Consider the following 21,886-nt stretch of genomic DNA (forward strand, 5'->3'; position numbering starts at 1 on the left):
ACAATATTATATCATGGAGGACTAGCTCAGGAAGGAAAGGGGTAAAGTTCTGCATGACTGTAAAATACTCAAGCCAGTCATGTTACTCATATTGATAAACTACTGTCCCAGCTGCATCTTTCAGATGAACAAAAATTGAGCTACAAACCATTAAAGAAATATAAGAGACATTTCTTACTGGTTTCATGTAGGAGCATTCAATTTATGGTGTAGTACCTATCACTTCAGGAAAGAAACATTGCTTTAGAAAAGAAAGATATTTCTAACTATTTGTGACTAAATGGTCAAGTCTCTAAGTCTGTGAATTTCACTAGATAAAAAATTTGTATGTGCTGGGCAAAATATTATTGAGCATCCATTTTCCTTTTCTTCTTTACACAAAAAATTTACTGTTACACCTCATTGAAGGCTCAATGCAAAATGAACAAGCTCTTTGCAATCCTGTTACCCAAGTCTTGTAGTCAGCTCTTTCCACACATAATCATAAGCACAGACTATAATTGAGATATTTATTTATTTATAGCTTATTTGTGTTCTATGTTTATTTGTGGCTGTGCCTCTGCAGGTAGAGGGAAGTGGATTGTTCAAAATTCAGTTAGTGGTGGTGAGCTGGGTATACAAAGGCTGAAACACTGTATATTTCTTTTTTTATTAGATTTTTATCCTATCCTATTCACCATGCTTCAGGAAAGTTATTAATAACTCAGTCTTCACAACTTATAAAGTGGTGACTGATTTGGGTATGAACTGACTAAAATTTAGTTATAAATCATCCATTTAATTGCAGTTTCTCAGTTTTGGAGGAGAAGTTCATGATTATTTTGTTAATTTCAGCATTGGATTATTCTTGCAAAAGAATTGTCTAGACTATGCTTAGATGCCTCCAGTAATGGAAACCTCATTACCTCACAGGAAAGCCCATTCCAGCTCTTGACAAGTCTCAGTTTTTGAAATTTTCTCCTTACAGTGACCCCCAAATCACTTTTCCTGAGCTTACGTTCTGTGATTATTGTTCCAACTTTTGAGGTTATACCAAAACTTTCTCTTCCATATAACAAACTATTATATAATTAAAGACACATAATATGATTCACCTAAGTAGTTTTTTTTTCAGGGCAAGCATCTACAACAGCTTGTTATTTCTTAATTGACTTGAATTCAAGATGCTTCAGTATCTTGGTCACTTACCAATGTTTTTCTTAAAATGGGGAGTTCTGCTGTTACCTCTTATGCTTTAGGTACACTGTTAATTTAGCCCAATATTACATTTGTCTCTGATAATCACGTCAATGTATTGACCCTTATTGAATGCACTGACAACGAAACTTTGTCATATAACTCTTGTCACTACTAAGCCATGCCACTCCCATTCCGTACTTATCTCATTTGTTTATTGGCTATGATAACAGAAACTTATATTTAACATTATTTATTTTTAACTTATAAGACCCCAGTCATTTCTGTATTCTTTTAATAGATGTTTTGATCCTTTTCTCTCATGTAGTCTACTTATCTGTGTCGGCTCCCTGTCACCTGCAGGTTTGATATGTAGAACTGTATATCTTCATCCAGTTCATTGATTGATATATTAAACCTCAGTGTTCCCTCTAGGTGGGCATCATTTCATTAATCACGCTGTTTGGATAAGGTCATTCTACCAATTTCAAACCTATAAATACCACATTGTAGTTAAGAGTTTCGGTTGAAAAGAGATCCTAGACATGGTTCTCAAATCTATTATGTAAAAGATACAATATTTAAATTACCCTTGATAAATTATGCAATAGTCTACATTATGTTTTTTTCCTCCCGTTTAAAAGGAGATAACATATCTACTTTTGAGAGTCTGGGATACACTTTAAATGGGATAACGTATATAAATTGCTTAGCATAATACTTGACACATAGTAAGTAGTTGTATTAGGGTTCTCCAGAGAGACAGAACTAAGAGGATATATATATAAACTGCTTTATATGGCTGGGTGCAATGAGTCATGCCTGTAATCCCAGCACTTTAGGAGGCCGAGGTGGGCAGATCTTCTGAGGTCAGGAATTCGAGACCAGCCTGGCCAAACTGGCAAAACCCCATTTCTACTAAAAGTACAAAAATTAGCCTGGTGTGGTGGTGGGTGCCTGTAATCCCAGCTGCTCAGGAGGCTGAGGCAGAAAAATCACTTGAACCCAGGAGGCAGAGGTTGCAGTGAGCCGAGATCACACCACTGCACTCCAGCCTGGGTGACAAGAGCAAGACTCCGTCTAAAAAAAAAAGGAAAAAAACTGCCTTATAGATACATACATAAAGGAAGTTTATTAGGGAGAATTGGCTCACACAATTAAAAGACAAAGTCCCATCATAAGCCATCTGCAAGCTGTAGTGTGGCTCAGTCCAAGTCCAAAAGCCTCAAAACCAGGGAAGCTGACAATGCAACCCTCAGTCTGAGGCTGAAGGCCCAAGAGCTTCTGGGAGTCCACTGGTGCAAATCCTAGAGTTCAAAAAGGCCAAGGAACCTGGAGTTTGATGTCGAAGACCAGGAAGAGAGTAAGCCAAGTGTCCAGCATGGCAAGGGAAGAGTGAGCGTGGGAAGACTCAGCAGCAAGCTGCTTATCTTCCTTCTTCCACTTGCTTTGTTCCAGCCTTGCTGGCAGCCAATTGGATGGTACCCACCAATTGGTGGATCTTTCTTCCCAGTCTACTGACTCAAATGTCAACCCCACCTGGCAGTACCCTCGCGGACACACCCAGGAACAATGCTTCTTCAGCCCACCTGGCAGTACCCTCGCAGACACACCCAGGAACAATGCTTCTTCAGCCCACCTGGCAGTACCCTCGCAGACACACCCAGGAACAATGCTTCTTCAGCCCACCTGGCAGTACCCTTGTAGCCACACCCAGGAACAATGCTTCTTCAGCCCACCTGGCAGTACCCTCGCAGACACACCCAGGAACAATGCTTCTTCAGCCCACCTGGCAGTACCCTCGTAGCCACACCCAGGAACAATGCTTCTTCAGCCCACCTGGCAGTACCCTCGCGGACACACCCAGGAGGAACAATGCTTCTTCAGCCCACCTGGCAGTACCCTCGTGGACACACCCAGGAACAATGCTGCTTCAGCCCACCTGGCAGTACCCTCGCGGACACACCCAGGAACAATGCTGCTTCAGCCCACCTGGCAGTACCCTCGTAGCCACACCCAGGAACAATGCTTCTTCAGCCCACCTGGCAGTACCCTCGCGGACACACCCAGGAAGAATGCTTCTTCAGCCCACCTGGCAGTACCCTCGCGGACACACCCAGGAACAATGCTGCTTCAGCCCACCTGGCAGTACCCTCGCGGACACACCCAGGAACAATGCTGCTTCAGCCCACCTGGCAGTACCCTCGCAGACACACCCAGGAACAATGCTTCTTCAGCCCACCTGGCAGTACCCTCGCGGACACACCCAGGAACAATGCTTCTTCAGCCCACCTGGCAGTACCCTCGTGGACACACCCAGGAACAATGCTGCTTCAGCCCACCTGGCAGTACCCTCGCGGACACACCCAGGAACAATGCTGCTTCAGCCCACCTGGCAGTACCCTCGCAGACACACCCAGGAACAATGCTTCTTCAGCCCACCTGGCAGTACCCTCGCGGACACACCCAGGAACAATGCTTCTTCAGCCCACCTGGCAGTACCCTCGTAGACACACCCAGGAACAATGCTTCTTCAGCCATCTAGGCATCCCTCAATCCAGTCAAGTTGACACCTAATATTAACCATCACAGTGGTCTATTATTGCTGACTATCTTTATCATTGTGTTATTTTGGGAAATACTAAGTGTAATAACAAATAACCCAAACATTTCAGTGCTATATAACAATCCATTGTGGGCTGTCCTGGTTGGCAGCTGGCTTTCTTCCATGTTGTGATTTAGTGGTGCACTCTCTTTTTATTTGGTAGCTCAGCCATCCCTTAGGGCCTCAGTGTCTTCTTTATCTAGGTACAAGAAAATAAAAAAGAAGGTTTATAACTAACACCACCTAAAAGTGAAATAAATCACTTCAACTCACATTCCATTGAGCAGCACTAATCACATGGCCTCGCCTAGCTTCATAAATGCACCAAAAATGTGGGCCCTTACTGGGCAGCCAGTTCCCAGTGTTAATGGTTGGTAAGTGAGAGCACACATTTATGGCAGACAGTGTGTCTCTGCTGTGATCACTATCATCATCATCATCATCATCATCATCATCATCATCAACATTCCCTCATTAAGCCACATGCAACTCCTGTTCCTCTATTTTGTCCAGTGAGATTTTGTAAACAACCATGTAAAAGAACTACCTGACATATTACCATGTCTCGCTACATACTTAAAGGTTTTAAGCCATCATAGAATTGTTATGAAAGCCCAGAAAAAAAGTCTACTAGATAATTCAGACATATATCCCCTGCCATGCCTAGAGTTATCCTGAATTTCAGCAAGTGGATGCAGGCACCTCATAGCTTAGTCGTACTGATTGGCAAAAGTGTGATGAGTCGGTCAGTAGCACCTCCATCTTGTATGCAGAAATAACTTCATTTGATGTGTAGTTAAACAAAAAACCCTTTTAATCCAAACTGTTACTTTAAAATAACTTTTGGATCCTGAGCAAAATGGCCGAATAGGAACAGCTCCAGCCTCCAGCTCTTAGCATAAGTGACACAGAAGACGGGTGATTTCTGCATTTTCAGCTGAGGTACCGAGTTCATCTCACTAGGGAGTGCTGGACAATTGGTGCTGTTCAGCTGGTGCAGCCCCACCAGTGAGAGCTGAAGCAGGGCAAGGCATCACCTCACCTGGGAAGCACAAGGGGGAAGGGAATCCCTTTTCCTAGCCAAGGGAAACTGAGACACACAACACCTGGAAAATCGAGTAACTCCCACCCTAATACTGCGCTTTACCAGGGATCTTAGCAAATGGCACACTAGGAGATTATATCCCACACCTGGCCCAGAGGGTCCCACACACATGGAGCCTCCCTCATTGCTAGCACAGCAGTCTGTGACCTAACAGCAAGGCAGCAGCGAGACTGGGGGAGGGGCGCCCACCATTGCTGAGTCTTAAGTAGGTAAACAAAGCCTCCAGGAAGCTCGAATTGGGTGGCGCCCACCACAGCTCAAGGAGGCTGGCCTGCCTCTGTAGACTCCTCCTGTGGGGACAGGGCATAGCTAAACAAAAAGCAGCAGAAACTTCGGCAGAGGTAAATGTCCCTGTCTGACAGCTTTGAAGAGAACAATGTATCTCCCAGCATGGAGGTTGAGATCTGAGAACGGACAGACTGCTTGCTCAAGTGGGTCCCTGACCCCTGAGTAGCCTAACTGGGAGACATCCCCCACTAGGTGCAGACTGACACTTCACACCTCATATGGCGGGGTACACCCTTGAGACGAAGCTTCCAGAGCAAGAATCAGACAGCAACACTTGCTGTTCAGCAATATTCTATCTTCTGCAGCCTCTGCTGCTGATACCCAGGCAAACGGTCTGGAATGGACCTCAAGCAAACTCCAACAGACCTACAGCTGAGGGTCCTGACTGTTAGAAGGAAAACTAACAAACAGATGGGACACCCACACCAAAATCCCATCAGTACGTCACCATCATCAAAGACCAAAGGCAGATAAAACCACAAAGATGGGGAAAAAGCAATGCAGAAAAGCTGGAAATTCAAAAAATCAGAGCGCATCTCCCCCTCCAAAGGAATGCAGCTCATCACCAGCAACGGAACAAAGCTGGATGGAGAATGACTTTGACGAGTTGAGAGAAGAAGGTTTCAGTCGATCAAACTTCTCAGAGCTAAAGGACGAACTATGTAACCAGCACAAAGAAACTAAAAACCTTGAAAAAAGAATGGATGAATGGATAACTAGAATGATCAATGCAGAGAGGACCTTAAAAGAACTGATAGATATGAAAACCATAACATAAGAACTACGTGAAAATGCACAAGACTAAACCAGGAAGAAATTGAATCCCTGAATAGACCAATAGCAGGCTCTGAAATTGAGGCAATAATTAATAGCCTACCAACCAAAAAAAGTCCAGGACCAGATGGATTCACAGCCGAATTCTACCAGAGGTACAAGGAGGAGTTGGTACCATTCCTTCTGAAACTATTCTGATCAATAGAAAAAGAGGGAATCCTCCCTAATTCATTTTATGAGGCCAACATCATCCTGATACCAAAGCCTGGCAGAGACACAACAAAAAAAGAGAATTTTAGACCAATATCCCTGATGAACATCGATGCAAAAATCCTCAATAAAATACTGGTAAACCGAATCCAGCAGCACATCAAAAAGTTTATCCACCATGATCAAGTGGGCTTCATCCCTGGGATGCAAGGCTGGTTCAACATATGCAAATCAATAAACGTAATCCAGCATATAAACAGAACCAAAGACAAAAACCACATGATTATCTCAGTAGATGCAGAAAAGGCCTTTGACAAAATTCAACAGCCCTTCATGCTAAAAACTCTCAATAAATTCAGTATTGATGGAACATGTCTCAAAATAATAAGAGCTATTTATGACAAACCCACAGCCAATATCATACTGAAAGGGCAAAAACTGGAAAAATTCCCTTTGAAAACTGGCACAAGACAGGGATGCCCTCTCTCACCACTCCTATTCAACATAGTGTTGGAAGTTCTGGCTAGGGCAATCAGGCAAGAGAAGGAAGGGTATTCAGTTAGGAAAAGAAGAAGTCAAAATTGTCCCTCTTTGCAGATGACATGATTGTATATTTAGAAAACCCCATCATCTCAGCCCAAAATCTCCTTCAGCTGATAAGCAACTTCAGCAAAGTCTCAGGATACAAAATCAATGTGCAAAAATCAGAAGCATTCTTATATACCAGTAACAAACAAACAGAGAGCCAAATCATGAATGAACTCCCATTCACAATAGCTTCAAAGAGAATAAAAAACCTAGAAACCCAACTTACAAGGGATGTAAAGGACCTCTTCAAGGAGAACTACAAACCACTGCTCAGTGAAATAAAAGAGGATACAAGCAAATGGAAGAACATACCATGCTCATGGATAGGAAGAATCAATATTGTGAAAATGGCCATACTACCCAAGGTAATTTATAGATTCAGTGCCATCCGCATCAAGCTACCAATGACTTTCTTCACAGAATTGGAAAAAACTGCTTTAAAGTGCATATGGAAGCCAAAAAGAGCCCGCATCTCCAAGACAATCCTAAGTCAAAAGAACAATGCTGGAGGCATCACACTACCTGACTTCAAACTATACTACAAGGCTACAGTAACCAAACAGCATGGTACTGGTACCAAAACAGAGATATAGACCAGTGAAACAGAACAGAGCCCTCAGAAATAATACCACACATCTACAGCCATATGATCTTTGATAAACCTGAGAGAAACAAGAAATGGGGAAAGGATTCCCTTTTAATAAATGGTGCTGGCAAAATTGGCTAGCCATAAGTAGAAAGCTGAAACTGGATCCTTTCCTTACTCCTTATACGAAAATTAATTCAAGATGGATTAATTTAAATGTTAGACCTAATACCATAAAAACCCTAGAAGAAAACCTAGGTAATACCATTCAGGATAGGCATGGTCAACGACTTCATGTCTAAAACACCAAAAGCAATGGCAACAAAAGCCAAAATTGACAAATGGGATCTAATGAAACTAAAGAGCTTCTGCACAGCAAAAGAAACTACCATCAGAGTGAACAGGCAACCTAGAGAATGGGAGAAAATTTTTGCAATCTACTCATCTGACAAAGGGCTAATATCCAGAACCTACAAAGAACTCAAACAAATTTACAAGAAAAAAAACAACCCCATCAAAAAATGGGCAAAGGATGTGAACAGACACGTCTCAAAAGAAGACATTCATACAGCCAGTAGACACATGAAAAAATGCTCATCATCACTGGCCATCAGAGAAATACAAATCAAAACCACAATGAGATACCATCTCACACCAGTTAGAATGGCAGTCATTAAAATGTCAGGAAACAACAGATGCCTGAGAGGATGTGGAAAAATAGGATCACTTTTACACTGTTGGTGGGATTGTAAACTAGTTCAACCATTATGGAAAACAGTATGGCGATTCCTCAAGGATCTAGAAGTAGAAATACCATTTGAACTAGCCATCTCATTACTGGGGATATACCCAAAGGATTATAAATCATGCTGCTATAAAGACACATGCACACGTATGTTTATTGCAGCACTATTCACAATAGCAAAGACTTGGAATCAACCCAAATGTCCATCAGTGACAGACTGTGTAAGAAAATGTGGTACATATACACCATGGAATACTATGCAGCCCTAAAAAAGGATGAGTTCATGTCCTTTGTAGGGACATGGATGCAGCTGGAAACCATTAATCTCAGCAAACTATCACAAGAACAGAAAACCAAACACCGCATGTTCTCACTCACAGGTGGGAATTGAACAATGAGATCACTTGGACTCGGGAAGAGGAACATCACACACTGGGGCCTATTGTGAGGAGGTGGGAGAGGGGAGGGATGGCATTGGGAGTTATAATTGATGTAAATGACGAGTTTATGGGTGCTGACCAGTTGATGGGTGTAGCACACCAACATGGCACATGTATACATATGTAATAAACCTGCATGTTGTGCACATGTACCCTAGAACTTAAGGTATAATTTTAAAAAATCAATACATAAAAATAAAAAATAAAAAACTAAAATAACTTTCTACATCTCTTAGTTGCCTTCTCTATCTTAGTACGTACCTTTATTTGATTTTTTCGTATTTAAGGATAATAAAATAATCCAATGAATATCATTACAATCATTTATTACCAGCAATTGTTTTGTTTTTCTTTCACACATGCATACAGAGGCATATATGTAAAATAATTTAGGATTTAGAAAATTTAGAAAATGATGAAGAAATAAATCAAAATTGCCAAAAATCCTCAGCTGGAGATAATTACAGTAAGAATTTTTGTGTATTTCTAATATTTTCCATTCATATAGAATAATTGTTATTAATGACTAGTAAGGATATAAAAATGTCATTGTTTATTTAGACATTCCCTATTATTGTTTGCATGTCAATAGAATTGTTGCATGTGTTAGAGTACACTGTGGTGTGATCTCAGTAAATGCATTACTCTCTTAATTTTGGATACTTACTTTGCATAGCTGTTAATTGAGAATACTTACATTTTTAGGTGACACGAAGCTGGGTGTGATTAATTATAAAGTGTTTTATAAAGTACTTTAGCTATACTAAAGGTATGTGCTTTAGTTTTTGTTTTGTTTGTTTGTTTTTGCCTGGTTCTTGCACAACTATCACTATATTATTTTGGTGTAAACATTAACTGGACAATCTTAGAGAGTGCTATGCTGTGGCCTTCATGAAGGGGGCTGTGAAAATTTATTTTAGAGAACAGGAACAAGCCTAGAGGACACACAGAATGATTTTTTACATATGAAAGTGGATTTTAAAAATAGGATCAAAGGCAAGCTGCATAAGGAATAAGGTCTCAAAGGATTAATATGCAACTGAGTAGCCTAGTGTGCTGAGAGAAGAGGTGGGAAAGGGGGCGGGACTGCATGTTTGGCCTGGGTATGTCACATAAAAAAGTGAAGGAGTTGATAGCTAATAGCCCATTTGATAGAATCCCTCTTTTCTACATATTCATCGATTGACTGCTTCCCTCACATTTCACACTTAGCAAGACCTTCCCAAGCCAAGGTCTAAAATCCACATCCCTGCAGTAGGTAGAATTCTAAACATGTACCCCAGCATTCCTGTCCACTGGTGCTTCAACCAAACACCAATCTAGATACTGCTGGGAAGGGACTTTGCAGATAGAATTCAGGTTACTAATCAGCTGACCTTAAAGCAGAGAAACTAGGGCTGGGTGTAGCAGCTTCCACCTGTAATCCCAGCACTTTGGGAGCCAGAGGCAAGTGGATCACTTGAGGTCAGGAGTTCGAGAACAGCCCGGCTAACATGGCAAAGCCCCGTCTCTACTAAAAATACAAAAACTAGCCTGGTGTGGTGGCGGGTCCCTGTAATCCCAGCTACTTGGAAAGTTGAGGCAGGAGAATGACTGGAAACCCGGAGACGGAGGCTGCAATGAGCAAAGATCATGCCATTGCACTCCAGCCTGGGTGACAGACGAGACTTCATTTCAAAAATAAAATAAAAAGTAGAGAAATTAGCCTGGATAGTTTGGATGAGCCCATTGTGATCACATAAGCCCTGAAAAGCAACAGAAAAAGGCAGTGGAGTTAGGGAGATGCAGCAGGAGACATGGGGCAGATGGGGAGGGGAGCCCAGGGAGATTCAAAGCATGAAAGGGAGTTGGCTCATCATGACTTGCCTTGAAGATGGTAGAAGGGGACCAAGCAGGCAGCCTCTAGAAGCAGAGAAAAACCCCAGCCTACAGGTTACCAGGAAATGGGGACCTCAGTCCTACAGCTGCATGGGACTGAATACTGCCAACAACCAGAATGACTTGAAAGCAGATCCTTTCCTAGAGCTCTGCTTATACCCTGTTTCACTTTGTGGCTTTCCTGGTTTTCTGTTCCTGATTTTACAATGTACCTCATTTTCTGACTATACAACTGTGAGCTAGTAAATGCATGTTGTTTTGGGCCTTTTAATTAGTGGTAATTTGTTCCAGGAACAATAGAAAACTAATGCAATCTCAAGCATATGTAAGCATAACTTCCTGTGCCAAATACTCATACCTTTTGCTTGTACGCCTCCTTCTGCCTAGACGGCACTTTTCTGATTCCTTAAGGTAACCCCTACTCAGTCTTTGAAATAACCATGTCGCCTCTTTCAGGAAGCTTCCCTCAATAGGGTTGAGTGTAATTTAGGTGCTCTTACTCCACACTGCAATAGAAACCTATGTATAGCTTAGTCTTTGAATTTATATGCAAGTAATCGTTGATTTATTTGTCTGTATTCCCCTTCAGCCTTAAATGCCTTTTGATAAGAGCTGACATCTTGTCTTACTTTGCATTATCAGTGACTATTCTAGTATCTAGTCCTGGTAGTAATACAAAGCATGATTGCTGAAACAATGATTGAAGGAACAGTGGTTTGCAAGCTAAGATCATGAGCTGAATCAAAACGTTCCATCATGAAAATTAGATAAAGATTTTTTTCCTATTTATAGAAAAAACAGTGATAAAAATTCCCAATTTTAAACCTTTGTCCTATAAGTTATATTTCAGATTTTGCCACCTGATCTTGCATATCCTCTAAGAAGAGCTAGTCTATAAAAAGCAGAACAGAAAAGTGAGTTATTAAAAATAACTCGTTATTTTTAAATCGTTAGGAAAAGACATTGGTGCTTAAAAAGAGCCTTTTTTCATGAACTCATATTTATGGTTGTGAATTTATATTGTATACATATTATGTAGTCATGTTTTACTAGTTTGTAAAATTATTCCTAGTTTCCGTGATACAAATATTCCAGTATTTCACCATGTGTAATGAATAGCACTAACTTAGTGGTGCTGTATTCTCTGAATCAAGTAGATGGTCTTTGCTCTATCATGGAGACGGAGTCTCGCTCTGTCGCCGGGGCTGGAGCGCAGTGGCCGGATCTCAGCTCACTGCAAGCTCCGCCTCCCGGGTTTACGCCATTCTCCTGCCTCAGCCTCCTGTGTAGCTGGGACTACAGGCGCCCGCCACCTCGCCCGGCTAGTTTTTTGTATTTTTTTAGTAGAGACGGGGTTTCACCGTGTTCGCCAGGATGGTCTCGATCTCCTGACCTCGTGATCCGCCCGTCTCGGCCTCCCAAAGTGCTGGGATTACAGGCTTGAGCCACCGCGCCCGGCCTGTTACTTCTTTTTAACATGATGCTCAAGAAAAGATAGTCTGGTTAATGCTTAAGATGAAACAGTTTATACAGTTCTGCTCATTTTCAGACCTAAAAGATACACACACATACACTCACGTGCTCCTACTTTCTTATAGTGTTATTATTAGTGTCTTTTCTGACATGCAATCTACCACCCATTCTAACACAAAGCAGCACTTTTAAAACAGGTAATCAGAATGTTCTGTAGCAATATGAGCCACAGAATAATAACATATCCAATAGTAATTCCTAAGGGTGTTTCAGCAGGTGGAATGCAGAATAATCAGCAGATGATTTGGCTAGAACCTCTGCCAAAACCTCCACTTTTGTGAAAAGGGCCTTTGGGAGTCCTGATAATGAGGTGTGGTTAGGATTTTGACATCTGCTCTTAAAGGTATTACTGGAAGCCCTTCCAGGACCAATATTGACAGCGCAGGAGCTCCTGTTGACTTGCCTTTCCAAGGAATCTTATGTCTCAAAAAAAGTAATCAGAAGATTTGTTTCCTCCAGAGAGCCAACGTTGGCAAACCAAGCAAGACTAGTCTAGAGAGCGTGATATCCTTCATTCTACAACTTGTTTGTTTAATTGATAGCCAACTTTGCAAATTCTTTCTGAGCTGTTAAATGCACATGGAAAGATGCAGGGAGGGCGGCATACGTGTGTGAATTACTGCCAAGCATCTCCATATGTTGTGTCACATGTAACCAGTTTTCCTATGGAAAGGGGTAGGTGAAAATGAGAATGATTTACTCTCACAATAGCCTATTTTTGCAAGGAGCATATGTTTAAAAAAATCTAGTAATAGTCATAACTCTGCTCAGTTTCACATAACTTTGAGTTACCACATGGTATATCCTGGAAGACTGATTTTACTGCGCCTAATATTAGGACTACCTTAGTACTGTTCACTTTATAACGATCCTGTGGAAGAAAAAAAAAGGAACAAAAGTTAATAATTTAGACATAAAAATTTAGAGAATAATGGCACTAAAAAAGCAAAATGGATTTTGTCTCCATTCTCCCAAAGCATCGTTATCCTGTGCATGTGTTCTTGGTGCTTTGGAAGCACATTAACATTTAAATTCATGAGAGGCTACTCGGTAGTGATTCCCTGAAGCAGTTACCCTACCTTTAAGCAGGCATACCCTGTTCCTTGGGAGTCATTTCAACCGTGGGAGAAGCTGGGAGTATGTATAAAATAATCTTATGCTAAACCAGCAGTAATTTTATATTTAGCCATCCTTAATTCTCAAGGCAAACAAGTTTTCTACTACGTATTGGTTTCTTGCACAGATGGACTCTCACTAGGGAGGCTTCTTAAAACTATTTAATGTATATGTGCTTTTTAATTATATCCAGACTTATATTTGCATATATATTTCCTCCATATCAGTCGAATCTAGATGGACAAATGTAAATGGGAAAAAATCAAGGTCATCATGGTCTTTAATATTTTCATCTTTTTTTTGATCTATATGCTTGTCAAAAAAAATTCTTGTGTCTCTATTTTTAAAAAGTATAATATTTTATATTATTCCCTATAAGAGTAGCTCTGACTGTATAGTTTTTCATATTATGCCTTTTAGAACTAGTGCTGTTAGTCTGATATTCACTTGTTAATTTAATCACTTATCAAATATTTGAAAGTCCCTGGGGGACAACAGCTATATATTTTTAATACTTAGCGCTCAGTAATATTTTTGTATTAATACTATGTGCTAAGGAAATTCAGATTGAATCAGATGGGATCTCTAACCTGGAGGAATTTCATAGTCTAATGGAGACAATGGATATGTTGCATTTGTGCTGGGTCTTGAGTTATAAACAGGATTAAATCACAGAAGCAGCCATGTCTCAGGCAAAGTACCATGTCCTAATATTTCAGTCATCTCCTGAAATAACCCTTTTGACCACCAGTATTTGTTTTCCTAGATGGCTGCTTCAGGTAAGGGGTATGGTACACACTCTGTAATATCTCCTAAGAGATATTACAGAGTGTAATATCCTCTAAGAGATATTACAGAGTGTGTACCATACCAGGATATCTTGTAATATCCTAAGAGATGTTACAGAGAGACCCTTTGTAATATCCTAAGTGACTCATATGGAGCTGTCACCAGTGATTTACTTACCATTGATCTATCTATTCACTACCTCTAAGGAAGAATTGATACAGCAGACTGTCTATTTCAAAAGCATTTCATGAAATTAAATCTTTTTTCAGGTGGCTCTGAGACTGGATTAAGAGAATCCAACCTGGTATTTGTAAGGAGAAGATGTACCTAGAGCCTATTCTAGGACACATTTGGACGGGGGATATAAAATACAATAAAATAGTTGTAGATAGCCTTAATGAGGCAGAAAGGCATAAACACAGCCTTAAAGATCACATTAAATAAGCTGGCCAGTGTGAGCTACTTACATGTCCATATCTGAATTTATCTGTTGCTGATTTGGGGTTCTCTTTCAGGCCTGCAATTCTGTTTTCTCTTTCAATGACTTTGGTCACCTTCTATTTGAACATCCAATAAGTGATTTCGGCTTCACCTTTCTGCTTATCTTTTGCAGCTAACCCTGATCCATTTTTCCTTATTGTTTTTCTGGTACCACTTTTAGTCTTGCTACATCTTATTGCTTAAGTGTTTCAAGGGGCCTATAACTTGATCATGAGACAGGATCTGAGAGTATTGGGAGATTATTGTGGTTTCTAGAGTAAGTCAGCCCTACCAATGCCATTCCTGGGGGCCAGAGGGCAAAGGAGGTTCTTGTCAGGCACCAGTTATATCTTACTTCTTGTCTTCAGAGGTCAGTGGATAGATAGAGATAATCAACGCACTTTAGTGACAAGCTTCCTTGCTCCTACTGCTCTGGTTTTTGTATATAACGTTTTCCACCTGCTGTCCATTTTGCTCAAATGTCATCTTCTCAATGAATCTTACCCTTACCACCCCAGGTACAATTGCAACCATCCCCCTCCTCTGCTCTCACCTCCCATAGCACTCCCATTTGTCTTACCAGGCTTAATTTTTTTCTTTTTTTCATGTCATTTGTTGCCTTGTAACGTATTATGGAACTTATTTATTGTGTTTACTGTTTAAGTATTTTCTTGCAACTAGAATGTAAACTCTGTGATTTTTGTTTGTTTTTATTGATGTAGCCCAAGAGTCTAGAAAAGTGCTTTAGCGTGTAACAAATTAATTTTTATATTGGTACATAATGTACATATTTTCAGGTTACACATGATAATTGGATACATTCATATAATGTGTAAAAATCAAATCAGGGTAATTGGGATATATACCACCTTAAATATTTATTTTTTCTTTATACTAGAAATATTTGAATTATTCTCTTCTAGCTGTTTTGAAATGTACACTAGATTATTATTAACTGTAGTCACCCTATTGATCTGTCAAACACTATGTCTTATTTCTTTTAAATACATGTTTAAATTTTAATACTTGTTGAATATATGAATGAATAATTCCAATATCCACATCATTGACATCATTCAGAATAGACTTATTTTGCATTCTGAATTCTTATTTCAACTATATATGTTTGCTAAGAATCTTTTAATCAAGCGTTACTGCAGAAAATGGTATTTCTCTGTTCAGTATGAAAGGATTAGCTATCACAGTGAAAAAGAATATAAAGATATGTGAGAACAGCTTTGATAAGCTAGAGATGCTGAAAGAATGTTAGATTTGCTTCTATACAATAGTACACTCCAGGCAATAAAAGTATTTACCTTAGGCTCATGTTATCATGAATATGAATTTTATTAACTTACTTCTCGTGTGTAAGAGGAGATGACAGCATGCTACATCTGCAAGAGAAAATAAACTATTGCCTTGTGACTCCTCCAGAACAAAACAAAAACCTCAGCAACCCGCAGAGCTTAAAGATCATTTGTGTAAAAAGGGAAGAAAAAAGGTTCAGAAACCTTAAATAGGCAAAGTGAAGCAGCAATATATTGCCATTCCTCAGTACTTAAGGAGAGAACTTAGAAGCTCTGGTAAAATCAACTTGTCTGCATCACTCCAAGGAGATATAGTAGTGATTTTAGAAAAATTAGTTTTATAAATACAAATACATAGTTTAAGTCATTTCTTCTAAATTCTTGGAAATTATATGCTAGATGAGATGGCTGAAAATTATATGAAATTGTGGAGTTACCTGTTTTTACGTGACTAGCAACGAAGCATGATTTTTTGACAGAAGGCTCACAGGCCTATGCCAAAAGCTGATTAAATTGCTCAATTAAGTAAGAAGAGATGACAAACAAGAACAGCTGTAGGCCAAAGATTGGTCCACACGAGCTGTACACACAGTATGGATTCCGAGTATAGGAGTGTCCATCTAAGAAAAGTAATAATGAAAATGGTCACTCAAAGAATGGCCATTTCATCCTGTCACTTTTGTAATAGCCTAATATTTTTTAGTAGCACTCAAAATGCTAAGGTTTTGGGAAAGGCAACTTTGGATTTGGAGAATTGTTAATTTTACATGAAATAATCTTGTTTGTTGAGTTTCTTATGCTATTAAGCCACATAGCTATAAAGCAAATAAATTTTTATATATTGTCTCTTCAAGCTATGATTCTCAATGAAGGGTGTATAGCAAATCCTCTGTAGGAGTTTGGAAAAAATACAGAGTTCTGGGTTCTACTTCTAGAACCCAATACCCTGGCGTGAGGCTCAGCAACTGTGTGACAGGAGCATTGCTCAGGTGATTCTGATGCCCGTTGCTGACTTGTAGTTGCTACAGAAAGAAAACCCACTTAACTTCAGGTCTAGATAAATGGAAAATGTGGAGAAGGAAATAGAGGATAAGTAATTGTGTCAGTTAAACACACTCCTGAGATTCACAGCTCCTTATTCACAATTCTGAAATCTTGAAAGTGTTGAAAGCCAAAAAAGAAAAAAATAAGACTTTATGAAACCTGCTCTGCTCTCAACCAGTTTCTGGCAAAACCAGATCTAAATTGACATGAGGCTTTTCATGATCCGTATTTATCCCAAGTGTGAAGGGACACGTGTTTTTTTAACAGAAGGATGAATGTGTTTCTTATGGAAGTTTTACCTGATAAACTGTATATGTGTACTCTCTCTATATAGAGAGAGATTAAGGGTATATATATATGTAATATATATATACACATACACACTGTAATATATATTAGCATAAGCTAATATATATTATATATAGTAGTCTATGCTAATATATATACACTATATATATATTAGCCTATTCTCACACTGCTAATAAAGACATACCTGAGACTGGGTAATTTATAAAGGAAAGAGGCTTAATTAACTCACAAATCAGCGTGACTAGGGAGGCCTCAGGAAACTTACAATCATGGTGGAAGGGGAAGCAAACATGTCCTTCTTCACATGATGGCAGCAAGGAGAAGAATGAGTGCCCAGCTAAGGGGGAAGCCTCTTATAAAATCCATCAGATCTCTTGAGAAATAACTCACTATCACGAGAACAGGATGGGAGAAACCACCCCTATGATTCAATTATCTCTTAACTGGTCCCTCCCACGGCATGTAGGGATTATAGGAACTACAATTCAAGATGAAATTTGGGTAGGGTCACAGCCAAACCATATCTGTCTATCTGTCTATCAATCTATCTATCTATGTAACAATCATCTATCTATCTATAAACTATATACATATAGCTGTATATATACCATTTCCCTTCTAGAATCTAAAGAATTTTAGATCTTAAAGGGTATCTGGTCTCAATAAGTTTTGAATAAGAGATGGTAGAGTTGTAGTAATGGGTTCAGTTGACATTTTGTTCCGTCCTACTCAAATGATTTGAATGTATTTTACTGATTCTAAATTTTTTTGAGGGCAGAAACTCTGTATGCTCACCTTATATAATAATAACCATACATATTGGATCATTTAAAATAGTACCTCATCGAGGTCTCACAACAATCACACTATGAATGCAGGGCTCACTGTTCTAAGGATGAACAGCCTGAGGTGAGTCAATGAGCAGTCACAATGCTTAGTGGACAGGCCCAGAATTAATAATCCATGAGTATTTAGTAAACTGAATATTGTTTTAAATTGAATTGAACTGCTACTTTTTTTTTTCTGTAAGTAATAGAATACATTCAGTGTGTGCTGGTCAATAAAATTTAAATGGGAAAATATTTAATAAATGTTTTTATAAAATATATAGACATTTTCTAAATCCCATGAGCAAATGTAAAATGGTTGAGGGACACAAATTTTTTGATGTATATATGATCAGAGTCAGCTTTAAGCATTAAAGTTAATATATAAGGGTAGGATTGATACTAATCACACTTATTTTGATAAACACTTAGTTTTATAAACTTCCCTCTAATAGCATATACTCAATCTTAGAGGAGTATGCCAGTAATGTGGGAAGTGGGTTTGGGATAAAGGGTGCAGGGTGGTCAAATGTCACCCTCATTCTCTCTCCATCAGTGAGATCTTCAGCAGCAGAGCCAGTGGTCCACTCCTAGAACCCATGGTCCTCTGCACCTGAGGCTTAGCCGTGTGAGTCCTGCTCTGATTGCACTGCCTTTCAGGACCTACTGGATGCTTACTGTTTTTGGTGTTTGCATAAGGAGATTACCATTTTCCAAATGCTAGTATAAGCAAAGGGAGAAGACCAAATAAAATGGGCTAATTTGGCTACAGTTCTAAATTGTTCTGTGCAAATCATGAAACTTCTCTGTGCCTGCTTCACCGTTTGTGAAATAAAGATTGTCAAACTGATGTGACACTGAATGGTGATGAGTACAAATGAACTGAAGTTCCAAGAGTCCTTTGAAAATTATTGTATATTTAATATAGGTGAAGTATTGGTTGAATGCATTGAATAAATAAAATGTTTTTACAAAAAGTCTGAAAATATAAAATAATTAGTTTGAAAAAAATATTCCTTCATTAAATATTGTTAACATTAGTGAAATATACACATAATACATTTGCTAAGAGTTTGGACTTTGGGATCAGGCATGATTGTATTTAATCTGCATCATGGCTCTGCTATACTGTGACATTGAACTAGCTATCAAGCCTCTCCAAGCTGTATGGTTATATGTTCCTGTTCTATAAAATTGGGAGCATAGTAATGCCTGGATCATAGCAAAATATGTTAATTAGTTGTCAATAAACATATTGTAGGTCCTTAAAGGTACAAAGTGAAAACTTCATTAGCCTTTCCCTGCTTCAGAGAAATAAAGGTAGAAATGAGGTATGTGTTGGGAGGTGAGACACTTCTCAAGTATAACCAGACTTAGAATCTGTAGGGTTTATTTGGCTGTGCACATTTGAAAATCATTAAATATCTTTATTCTTTCTATAATTAATTCTTTCTGGACTTTAAGCGTATCTTTCTAGGACTAATGATGAAAACTTGAATTCTTTGTTAAAACATCTTGTGTTCTACAATGCTAAAATGAGGGTGAGAGAAAGAGTATGGACAAATTGAACTGTTCCTAAGAATACAGTAGACAAGACAACCAGGAAAAAAGAACAGCAACACTTTCTCAATACAAAACACTTTGGCTATATAATTTTAAAAAATAAAACAGATAAGAAAAACAGCAATCTTTTCAAAACCATGGTCTTTTGTACAAAAGTAAAGGATATCTTTAGAGACCAAAAATAAAGTGTGACTCAAACCCAGAGAGGTAGTGAGTGGGGCTGTGACTGACTTGAGGGCATCTGCCAATGCTAGTGACTTAGAGCACTTGTTTTTCACTCGTGTGAAATAAAACCCAAGGGCTCAGACAAAGTATGTTGTCAAATCAGAAACAACCAATATAAGGCCAGGACCCCTGAATAGCTACACTCTCACTGAAAAATTAAAAAAAAAAAAAAAAAAAAAAAAACTACCCTAAATAAAAAGGTGCTTTGGAAACTTGGTTTGTCCTGTCAGAGATCCTAGAGAGAGGAAAACAGAAAGTATCCCCTGAGAATTCATAATATTCTGTTCCTCAAGTGAGTTGATGGCCCAGAGTCTCACTACCTGTAGGCTTAAAAAACTCCACATAAAAATTTATTTTGGAGAGATCCCAGGTTGGAAGTTTCCTTAGGCCCTTCACAGAACCAAGCAAAAATTCTCTCTGAGGGGACACACTAACAAATCAGTCCTTAAAATACCTCCACAAATAAATGACTGATAAACATGATTGCATAATTAAAAATTACAAAACACACAAAGAAACGAGTGTCATGAGAAACAGCAGTAAATACAACTAGCAGAATCAGACCCACAAAGATTTTAATTATTAGAATTATCTATATAGAACATAAAGTAATATATGCAAATAAATAAAGAGGAAATTGAAAATATGGGTGAGGAATGAAAGACTGAAGCATTTGAAAATGACCCAAACAGAACTTTTAGGAAAAAAGTTTTAAATGATTGAAATGAACAGTTCAGTTGTGGGTTAAAGAGCATATCAGACAAAGATAGAGAATATGTTTAACATGTTTTTAAATGTAAGCAAATATGTATCATATTGAACAACTACCATAATGATTTCTTTCTGAAAAATAAGCAAGTGTTAATAAAAGTCAAGTGGAACTGAAATTCTGGAAAAATTTCCATAAAGGTTGGGAAGGAGTTATGAGAGTTAAATGATCACAAATGTTTTGAATTGGTGGAGTAGAATGGTGATATTGATTAGTTCAATTTTGCTAATTTAAGTATGCAGAGTGAAATTGGTAGGACAACTTCCTAGTGAATAGAAATCCAAACCAATATAGAAGAAAGGAAGAAATGACGTGAAAATAAAATCTCAGGGCTAGGTGTGGTATAATCCCAGCACTTAATTCCACTTAATCCCAGCCTGTAATCCCAGCACTTTGGAAGGCTGAGGCAGGCATATTGCTTGAGCTCAGGAGTTTGAGAACATGGGGAAACCCTGTCTCTACAAAAAATACAAATATTATTCGGGCATGGTGGCATGGCACACACCTGTAGTCTCAGCTACTTGGGAGGCTGAGGCAGCAGGGTCACTTGAGCCCAGGAGGCAGAGGTTGCAGTGAGCCAGGATTAAGACACTGTACTCCAGCCTGGGTGACAGAGGAAGACCCTGTCAAAAATAAAATAAAATCTCAGTTAATCTGAAAGAAAGCACAAAGAAAAGTTTGAGCAAAGGAACATATAAAATGAAGTGGTAGAAAAAATTCTGTTAGTAAGCACAATTAATGTAATTTTTCTGTTAAAGAGGAAAGATTAGCAGGCTAGCTTAAAACATTTCCATCTATATGCTGTGTATTAGTTTTCTACTGCACATAACAAGTTACCATAAACTTAACAGTGTTAAACAAGGTGCATTTGATAGCTCACTCTTCCATAAGTCAAAAGTCTGTGTGGGCTCCACTAGGTTCTCACAAATCTGAAATCAATTATTGGCCAGACTTGGCTCTTTCCTGGAGGAGCCAGGGAAGAACCTGATTTCCAGGTCATTCAACTTGTGGCAGAATTCAGTTGCTTTTGCTTGTAGGGCTGAGGTCCCTGTTTCCTTTCTGGAAATGGCCCTGGCCACCCTAGGTCTTTTCAAATTGTCTCTTCCATGTCAGCAAAGGAGACCATCCCTGCATTGAATCCCTCTCTAGCTTCCAATATCACTGACTTCTACTGCTTTTGAAGGGCTCATATGAGTAAATTAGGACCACCCAATAATCTTTCTTTTGCTGCTCATCATAGTCACAGGTTCCACCCAGAACTAAAGGGAAGGAGATTTCACAAGAGCAAGGGCCATAGGAGGTCATTCTCAGAGTTCCATCTCACATATACTGTTCTCAGAGTCATGTTTAAAATGTAAAGTAATAGAACATTTGAAAGTTAATGCCTGGAAAACATATACCAGGGAAATATGACCTAAAATAAAGTTGATATAGTTATATTGCTGTCTAGCAAAACAGACTTTTGACAGGAAACAAAGCATTTTTAGGATTAAAAAGAGACTGCATAATGAACGTGTAACAATTTTAAA

At 39.0% G+C, this 21,886-nt stretch overlaps 1 protein-coding gene and 1 long non-coding RNA gene across 7 annotated transcripts in view; one reads left to right on the forward strand and one right to left on the reverse strand.

The window, feature by feature from the left end:
- TMEM117 (transmembrane protein 117) overlaps positions 1-21,886 on the forward strand; it is a 563,388-nt gene that overhangs the window by 341,789 nt on the left and 199,713 nt on the right. The window lies entirely within an intron of this gene.
- LOC126931324 (uncharacterized) lies at positions 2,944-3,637 on the reverse strand. 2 transcript variants are annotated; one of them, XR_007717830.1, is made up of 4 exons: positions 3,519-3,637; positions 3,369-3,468; positions 3,169-3,218; positions 2,955-3,015 (listed from the first exon to the last, which is right to left on the reverse strand). It is a non-coding gene; the product is annotated as an uncharacterized LOC126931324 (long non-coding RNA). The 2 variants fall into 2 exon arrangements; XR_007717831.1 differs by lacking the exon at positions 3,169-3,218 and having other exon boundaries at positions 2,944-3,015.

The sequence above is a fragment of the Macaca thibetana genome, chromosome 11 (assembly GCF_024542745.1).
Source record: "Macaca thibetana thibetana isolate TM-01 chromosome 11, ASM2454274v1, whole genome shotgun sequence".
Classification (NCBI taxonomy): Eukaryota; Metazoa; Chordata; class Mammalia; order Primates; family Cercopithecidae; genus Macaca; species Macaca thibetana.